We start from the raw sequence: 9,224 nt of genomic DNA on the forward strand, positions 1-9,224 counted from the left end.
TTCCAGGATTAGAAATAAGGATTTTCTGAAATGTCTGCAGAGGATCTGCATGAAGAAATTTACTTCCAGCATTGGAGCTGCTAAAAAAAGTGGGCACTCAGTGTTGAGCTGCAACAAGAGAGGAAATCAGCTGAGTCTTCTCTACAAATTCAAGCTTCAAAAAGCCTTGAAAATCGTTTGCACCAGCAGCAGAATGACAATGACTTAGCAGGCTGTTCTGTATCTGCAGGCCTGACACCAAAACTAACAGCCCTGGAGATGTGCAGGCCTACTGTCTATTCAGGCCATGGATTTGTAGGCTGCAGAGGTTAACAGGGAGTTTGGAGAACAGAAATATGTAGGTCTTTGTTCAGCAAAGCGGCATTAAATGCTCTAAGTTATTCATATAACTCAACAAAGAGGCTGGTGATAAATGGCTGCAGAGCTGACTATGCAGAAACGACCCAGCCCCACCCTCCTTGAAATGCTTTCTAAACGCCATTATCACACATGTACTGCAAAATGCATCAAGCAAAAACACTGACTGGACTCATAACAACTTCAGCTTTAATACTGTAGCCCAAGTCCAGCAAATTAACCACATAGCTTAGCAGTATTTGGATGGTCAGCAGCCTCCTCTACTGCGTACACATCCTCCAGTTATTGTCATTTACTCTTTACTTTAGAGTTGATGTAAAGTTTACTTTTCCCCCTCGATAATCAGCCTGAAACAGAACGTACACGGCAAAAATTAAAGCCATGACTGCATTAAAATCAAATTAACCCGAGGCAGCAGTGAAGAACGTTTGGGAATAGCCAACCTGACGAGTATTTTAGGAACTGCAGTTCAAAGACCTGCCCCCATTTTGCTTCGATGCCTCTGCTACGCTGAGACATTAAGACAGGCTGCCTACTTGGACACTTCTAAAAGTCCATCAAAGGTTTGTATTTCTGGTCATTACCAACAACTCTCCTGCTTGAGTAAATTTCACACGGGGAAACACCCATCATCACCCGGGATTTCACTTCATCTACTGCCAGAAACCCTGCGGTTACAGGCACAGTTTTTAAAGAAACATGCAGCCAGGAGGTACAAATACTAAATCATTAACAGTTTCTCATTTTATTATATCATAAAAGGTTAATACTAGGGATGAACACTTGCATCAGCAATATTTGCCCTGCTGACAGAGACTGGCACATCAGCACATATGTGACATGAACCAATGTCAGTGCAGATTTGATATTTTCTGTGGTATTAATTTCATACTGGTACATTCAACTGCTGCTTTAGAGAATGTTTTAACCAGGAATAAGAAGTGGCCTGTAAGGCAAACACCTATCTGTCTTTGTGGTCAAAAGTAAGTGAAATTGTTGATAATTTGGGATTCATATACTGACAGAAGTAGGGCTGGGAAATCAATCACAAATGAGATTAAGGGCACTTTCACATTAGGCCCAGTTGTTTTGAACTGCGCCGCAGCGCAACTCCTGTGCTGCACCCCGGCTTGCTTTCACACTAGCAACATAGAACCTGCCAGGGCGCACTTGCATATTTACTCGGTGGTGGTATGCACGTAGCTGGTTTACAACCCCACAAAGGAGGAGAGAGAAGAAGAAGCTACCATGGCAACCACTGGGGTCATGACCTGAGCGAAGATTATTTTTGTTTTGACCCATCAAAAAGTCCATCCTGCAGCCATGGATGATTAAAATCACTTTGTAAGATGCCAACATTGCTTTTCATATCTGCACATCTACTACAGCTCAGAGGATTAAATGGGCTCGCGCTGCGCAGATACAGCGGTTTTTGAGGTGACAGGAGACTTTTATTGCCTTTGCACCTCCTCTCACTGACTCCAACTTGTGTTCATCTGTAAGGTGAGTCACAACAGACCGTTTATTGGCTGGATTCTGATGATTTCCGCCCTTTATGAGGAAAAAATGTGAACAAACTGCCATGCTGTGGAAAGAAGTTTAGTTTTTATGATGACGTCATAAAGCTGATACAGCACTCTGTCCCGTATCTGGGCGCGGTAGCATTCACATCTCATCCAAACTGAGCCAGAGTCCACTTGAATCGCGCCTGAGACCACCTCCCCAAGTTGGCCCGGGCCTGGGCCCGGTGCCCGGGCGCAGTTCCTTTGCATTCACACTACCCAAACGAACCGGACTTTGGGCTCAAGTGCACTCAGATCAGGGACCCCAGTGTAAGCACCCTTAATCACAATATGGCCTGGTGCAATTTTCAAATCGCAGACATTAAAATATTTCCTTAACCTGAAATGTGCCAAAATACCAGTTCAATACATTTTTTTTGCAGCAGAGATTTTATGCTCTACACTTTATGCATACATTCAAATGACTGTTTTTGGAATTGTTTACAAAAAGCCTACCTTTCCTGTTCATGTATATTATTTTCATAATCAAAATTAGAATAACATAAATAAATACCATCCTCTTCAGTATTGCAGTTGATGTCAAATTTGCTATATAAGCTAAATGTGCTGGTTATAATATAAAATGGTTTACTGTTTGCTGAACAATCCATAAGATGAGGAACCAAAAAACAATCACTTATTAAATCGTGATTGCAATATTGGGGGGAAAAATTGCATTTGATTATTTTTACAAATTGTTCAGCCCAAGACAGAAGTGAGTAAAAAACCCATCAGCATCTGTGCTTAACTGAAATAATTATATATCGAGCATTTTGAATTCCATTTGCCATTTTAAAGAATTGTAAGGGCAAAGTTAATGTTTGCAAAATTTTGTATTTCATCTCATCAAATCAATCACAACTGATGTTTCACATTCCGACAAAACAACACTTTTAGGCCTGACAACATTACAGTAACCATCTTCATAATTTGCTGAACCTAAGGGGATCTTAACTGATTTAAAAGAAAAATTGAAAGTGATAACACTCCTCAATCATGTTGCTACAATATGCATTTAAAAGGGCTAACATCAGCTAAGATAGTTATGACAAGCCAACCAATAAACTAACCAGGAATGCAAACTGAATGGATGCACGTGTCTGAATATATAATCACATCTTGAAGCAGCTCTTTCTGCAAACCAAGAGGCAGAACCGGTTCAAAACAATTTCTTAACAGCATACTCCACATCTAAAGATTTTACACAACACACAGTGGAAACATTTATATACACTTCAAACTTCAACTTAAATCCTGACTAAGGCTAGGGACTAGGGCTGGGCAATTAATCGCAAATTAGATTAAATCGCAATATGGCCTGCTGCAATTTTCAAATCGCAAAGGGTGCAGTATTTCTTCAACCTGAAATTTGTGTCAAAATACTTTTTTTGGCAGCAGAGATGTTTTGCATTGCATATCATGCAATCATTCTAGTGGCATATACTTTTAGAATAGTGTACCAAAAAAATCAGATTTTCTTCATTATTGTATGCTTTTCTCATCAAATATTAGAATTATATTAAAATTATCATTCATTTAATACAACACTTCATATCCAATTTGCAAAATGAGTCAAAATCATCACAGTTAGATATTTTTTTCAAAAATTTCCAGCCCTAGTTTTATAGTATAGAATGAGTTTTTGCTTGTTTTTGTTGGAAAAAGGATGAGATTAAGAACTTAAGCTATAATTGCATATTAAATCACAATATTGGGTAAAAAAAAAAATCGCAATTAGATTATTTTCCCAAATGGTTCAGCCCTACTAGGCACACACGATTAATCACAATTTAATCATTGTCACTATGAGCATTTGCAATAACCCCATTAGTATAGCCAAATTTATCACCATAACTAGGACAAATGATTTAATCTACATTTGTGCTTGTGCAGTTAATTTTAAAAGTGATTTATTTGTGCTATTTTATTTTCATTGTTCTATTTTATCTTATTCTATTTGGTCCCTATTTGTTATCCTTCTTAACCTAAATTTAGTTCTTAGGTGCCACATGTGGTGAAATGACAGCAAAGACTGATGAGGCTTTCAAGTACAGATTCACATCTCCAGGGAATGACATTTATCTCTAAAGCCATGACCTTGGATCTCACATGGTTTAAACACACTCATGATTAAACTCTTAGAAGTTACACCCTTTTAGTTTAACCGTACTATCGAGTAGGCTGTATCCTGTAGCTTTCTATTTAAATTGCTCTGAGGAGTGGGGGTCCGCTGGTTGGTATGTGAAGAACTTAGCACCACTCTGACAACAGCCACATGCTGGACAGGCAGTAAGAGAAGCGTGAGATAATGCATTTGTATTATAAGAGCTGTATCTGCTTTTACTGCTGTGGGTTATTTTAATACGAACTACATGATATTATCTTCATGTAAATTATACTCTGCCCTGTGTAGTGAAACCAACAGAGTCCTTATCCTGTCCTGGGAACGTGTAAGAAAAGATCTAACCTCCAGATAAGACGTGTAAATGATTAACCATGGGTTAGGGTTAATAAATGCAGTGTAACAGGAGGTGTGACAGCTGAGGCCAAATGTCCCAGAGCTGTTTGACTGAACTGGGCGGCTCCCTTCAGCCATGGCCGACAAACGGAGCTGTTCACCACCATTAACACCCGTAAAACAGGGGAGCTTCATTCATGTTTTAAAATCATACACTGTCCAAGCGATAAAGGGAGACCTGTATCAATTAAATATCTGAATTAACATATCTGCTTTAGGTTGTAAGAAAACCTTATCGGACAAGCTAGTAGACAGCACCGCAAAACAGAGCTCTTGGTAGCATGGCATTTAAATAAACAAGCTAAAGCACACCGCTAACTGCTCATAATGACACAATATTAGCTTATTCTGTGAATGCAGACGTTTACGTTAATGCAAACAATACTTAAAATACAACGCAGGTCAAAGTAGCCTACTGCCTTTTACTAAAGACCAATGATCGTAGTAAGATAGTATATACATTTCAGAAACCTTTAATACAACCTGACAGCCCCCTGTGTCGTTATTCTTCCTTCTGTAAGGTAAAAATCATTCAATAAAAAGGACGTCTGCAGCTAGCTTCGCTAACATTAGCCACGATGCTAACGAATACGGGGCAGTCAGAGAGCGATCATTGAATTAACAGAACGCCGAGAAAACCGTTAAAATGATGGTGAAACTAATCTCTTTAAAACAGGAGACGTCTATAGACTGCATGTGTTTTTCATACCTCGGTTTGTTGTAAAAAAGAACCTTAAAAACTGGTGCTTTTCCAGGCGGATCGACGACGAAGGACGAGCGGCTGCTCTGGGATGGGTGACTGTTTTTTTTTGCTACCAAGTGTGACGTAATTTTCTGCACTGTGCGGAAAGAGCCGATTATCACCGGAAATACCCGAAACACACCCACCATAATAATAGCGATGCAAATGGTTTATGACAGGGCTCATCAAGTACATCTGCACCAGGGCCAGATTTAGTCTCATCAGAAACTCTGGGGGCCGGACTTTCAAATACACAGAAATTAAATCAACATTTTCGCCAGGTTAAAATATTATTATAGTAGTATCTGTGTTTTCTTTCAAACTGCAGGACATTTTAAGGAATTAACAGTGAGATCTATCCCTATTATCTATCATGCAGCAGGCCTGACAACAGAACTGGCTGGGCCCCTGAATCCCAGAGAATTGGCCCTCCACAACTGTGATTTAGCTCCAGTATTACCCCATTTTTGATGCTTTTAACCTGTTTTGATACTTTTTGCCTCTTTTGCATCTGTAACACAATTTTCTGCAAGAATTTAACCCCTCATAAACCACTTCACCTACATGTTTTTTCCCCCTTTGTGCCCCTTTTTACCACTTCTCTTGTATTGTTGCCATTTTTAACCCAACTTCATTACTTTTTTCAACCTTTTTTTCAACTTTAAAACCAATTTTTGCCACTTTTAACCAATTTTTGATACTTCTGCTTCCCCTAACCCATTTTAACCATTTTTCCTGCACATTTTTATCCCCTTTGTGCCACTCTTTTATCCGTTTTTGCCACTTTTCTCCCTTTTTTTAACCACTTTTAACCCCTTATTACTTTTTTGCACTATTTTTTGTCATATGTACCCAATTTTTTTAACTTTTTGCCCCTTTTTTTTCCTCTTACATTTTTTTTTTTTTTGCCACATTTCAACCTCTTTTCACCACTTTATCTGGTCATTTTTGCAGGAGTCCTGCCAACCTTAACCCTTTTTAAACATCTACTAATTATGACAGTAAGTTCCTGTAAAACAGATCAAATGCTGAGTCATTCTAAAACCATTTCAATGTTAACTGTTTGTTTGGATTTATCAGCTGCAGACATTTAAAGCCAAAAGATACTCTTAAAACCACAACATCTTCTTTTCCTCCTTTTCTGAATCTAATGATCTTCTGGGGGCCAGACAGGAAGCTTTGGGGGGCCTGATATGGCCCCCAGGCCGCCAGTTGATGACCTCTGGTTTATGAGATCATTCTGCCATGATTTAGTGCTCTACTCCCTTTAACAATAAAAATGTGATCATTTCTAGAGTGATTTCAGGACTTTACTAAATCATCTGACCAATTCAATGTCTAATAACTGACTAGTTTTTTTTCTTCTATATATCAAAAGGGATATGCAGCTAAAACAGTGGCTGAGTTAGGGAAAAACATGCTCAGATAGACTGAAAATTTTGTCTAATTTGTGTCATAAAAACATATTACTGATGATCATATAATGTAATAGTTAGCAATCATTTAACTTTAACACTGGGTTGGAGAAAATGTGTTGAATTATTATTATTTTGTTTAATAAGAAATATATTTACAAGATAGAATATTTATGCAAAAATATATGGCTGTTATATATAAGACAAAAACATACATATATTATATGCATTTAGTTTTCTTATAGGAGCCAAACTGGAATTTTTTTTAATCAGAATTTCATATCACTGTGTTTCATTGCTTTTATGTGTTGAACTCATGTCTTTATATCCATGGTTTAACTGTGAAAAAGGTCATTCCTTTCTATAATTCTTCACACAATAACTTCAATGTCTGAGAATTTATTCAGTAGACAATCAGCTGACTACAAGAAAGTTCATATTTCAGTGTTCATGTGCCTACACATTGGTTTTGCTTTGACTGTAAGCTTTGCAAAGTGAAATACTCCTCAATCCAAAAATAATTCCAACCAGAAGAGACTTGAATAAGACTGAAAATTTTTTATTTTCAAGTTAGGACAACAGAAAACTGTGCATTAATGTTTACCCTCCATTGTGAAGTCTCCATGTAGTCCCTGGGGGTAGTGATGATAATAACAGGATAGGACACCCCCTGGGGGCAGAGTCCACCAGTGTATGCTTAAAAAATACATTTATATGTATTGATATCATGGAGACAGAAATAGCAGTCCTAGAGACCCCCAGTTGGGGGATTTATTAGTTTGAATTAACAAAAATTGTATGAAATCTCCTTCTGAACTTCAAATAGAGTGTTTGAAACCAACCTCTCAAAGCAGATGGACTGCCTAGATTCCATGTCTGCCTTCAGGCAAATACAGAGGAGATATGAAACAGTCATCTGGTGTGTCAGGCTGGATTATCTTTTTTGTGCAATGTAGAAAATGTGAAGGACTGTTTAGATTGTTTGTTGGATTTATTCTTCTTTGCACCTGTCCTGTGAAAAGGTTAAAATCTTTAGAGTGTGTACTTATTTCCATGCTGTGCATCATTAAAATAACAAAGATTATATTGATTTTAAAGGCTGTGTGGAAAAGATGTTGAAAATTTGACAACCTAAACACACTGGACTTTATTATGGCTTTTTCAAGGTCTATGGAGACAACCAGGTGAAAACTATGAAAGAAATTGGTGCAAACACAGAACAGTATTCCAGTGAGACAGGGGATTTTATAGACCTGTAAAGACTTGGACCTGAACACTGATGAGATGACTTGCAGGGTCCAGTGAATGGGATGATGGATCATCACAAACTAGGATGATTGGCTGAAAGAGGTCAGACTCTGTTTGGTTTAGGGCTTAAACAGCTAATCAGCTGAGAGGGAGACATGAATGAGTGATGACTTATGAATGAAGCAGTCTTCTGGCTTAAAAGCCTCCTAACGTGGGGGGAGAAATCATCTTCCAGACCCATGTAAATGCTTGGTTTATATCCATGATAGAAGCTAATACTGCTCAGAGCAAGGTTCTAATAGTTTTGGATTTTTCATTAGTTTTTATTTTTATTTGGTTTTCACTTTCTGTGTTCAATTTCAGTTTAGTTTTTATTAGTTTTGACTGCTGGTTTGTTACTTTAGTTTTTGCTAAAATGCTTCGTTTAAGTTTAGTTTTTATTAGTTTTAGTTTTTTACAGATAGATGTTGGGGCTGAGTGAGCGTCATACATTTTTAAAAACATATCCAAACAGGCTACTCTTCACTTATCATTCATTTATTTAATGATGATGTTTGACTACAACTCCAGACATAAAACGACCACTGTGTGAAGTCTTAACCAATCAGATCAGGTCATTTTACTCTCCCCAGACTCTGGTGTAGGTGCCAGTCAGCCTGGTTGTGTCAAAGACTAAAACTAAGGAGATTTTGTCTCCATTTTCATTTTATTTTAGTTTTGTAAGCGCACAATACAGTTTTAGTTAGTTTTCGTTTTTTGGAAAAGGTTAGTTTTGATTTAGTTTCAGTTAACTAAAAGGATTTTTGAATTTTAGTTTTAGTTGGTTTTAGTTCACTATAATAACCTTGGCTCAGGGCATGTATGACAGGTTTGAACCTTGAACCCATGACTGCAAACAAGACAGACTTAGTGAGTAAAGATGGAGACACTGGGTCGCTCTAAATAAACTTTCATGTCAATGCAACATTGAATTCAAGGAGATAACTCCACAAATCTTTAATAAGCTTTGTTATAAGTGAAAAAAAATGTTTTATTGCTGCTTTACATCATCCCGGTTGGATCTAGTTACTCAGTCTTTAAATTCATCCTACTAAACAGGTAAACATCTGTAACAGCGTTGAGATCAAGTGCTGAAGTCTGTGAAACAAAAATGACTGTTTTGACACGTACTTTGTGATAGCACCGTAGTTTCTGCCTCAGACAGAGAAGTTACATTCAAGCACCTTGTTATGGATGGCTTTGACAACAGAGATGTTCATAAGTTAAAAAAAATACAGAATATTGCATGTAAATTCAGATATAAAAACATTTGCTGTATGAATGAATCAGGTTGATAAAACAAAGAGACATAAGACTCTTTTATAACATGTAAAATAAAAACA

The 9,224-nt window shown here is 37.5% G+C and overlaps 1 protein-coding gene across 1 annotated transcript in view; it reads right to left on the reverse strand.

Moving 5' to 3' along the window:
- Positions 1-5,259, reverse strand: part of sptan1 (spectrin alpha, non-erythrocytic 1) — a 52,557-nt gene extending 47,298 nt beyond the window's left edge. The window contains exon 1 of the mRNA XM_041810483.1: positions 5,147-5,259. The gene's annotated coding sequence lies outside the window, so the exon portion shown is untranslated. The remainder of the gene's footprint in view (positions 1-5,146) is intronic.
- Between the last annotated feature and the right edge of the window lie 3,965 nt (positions 5,260-9,224).

Source organism: Cheilinus undulatus, linkage group 17 (genome assembly GCF_018320785.1).
Source record: "Cheilinus undulatus linkage group 17, ASM1832078v1, whole genome shotgun sequence".
Taxonomy (NCBI): domain Eukaryota; kingdom Metazoa; phylum Chordata; class Actinopteri; order Labriformes; family Labridae; genus Cheilinus; species Cheilinus undulatus.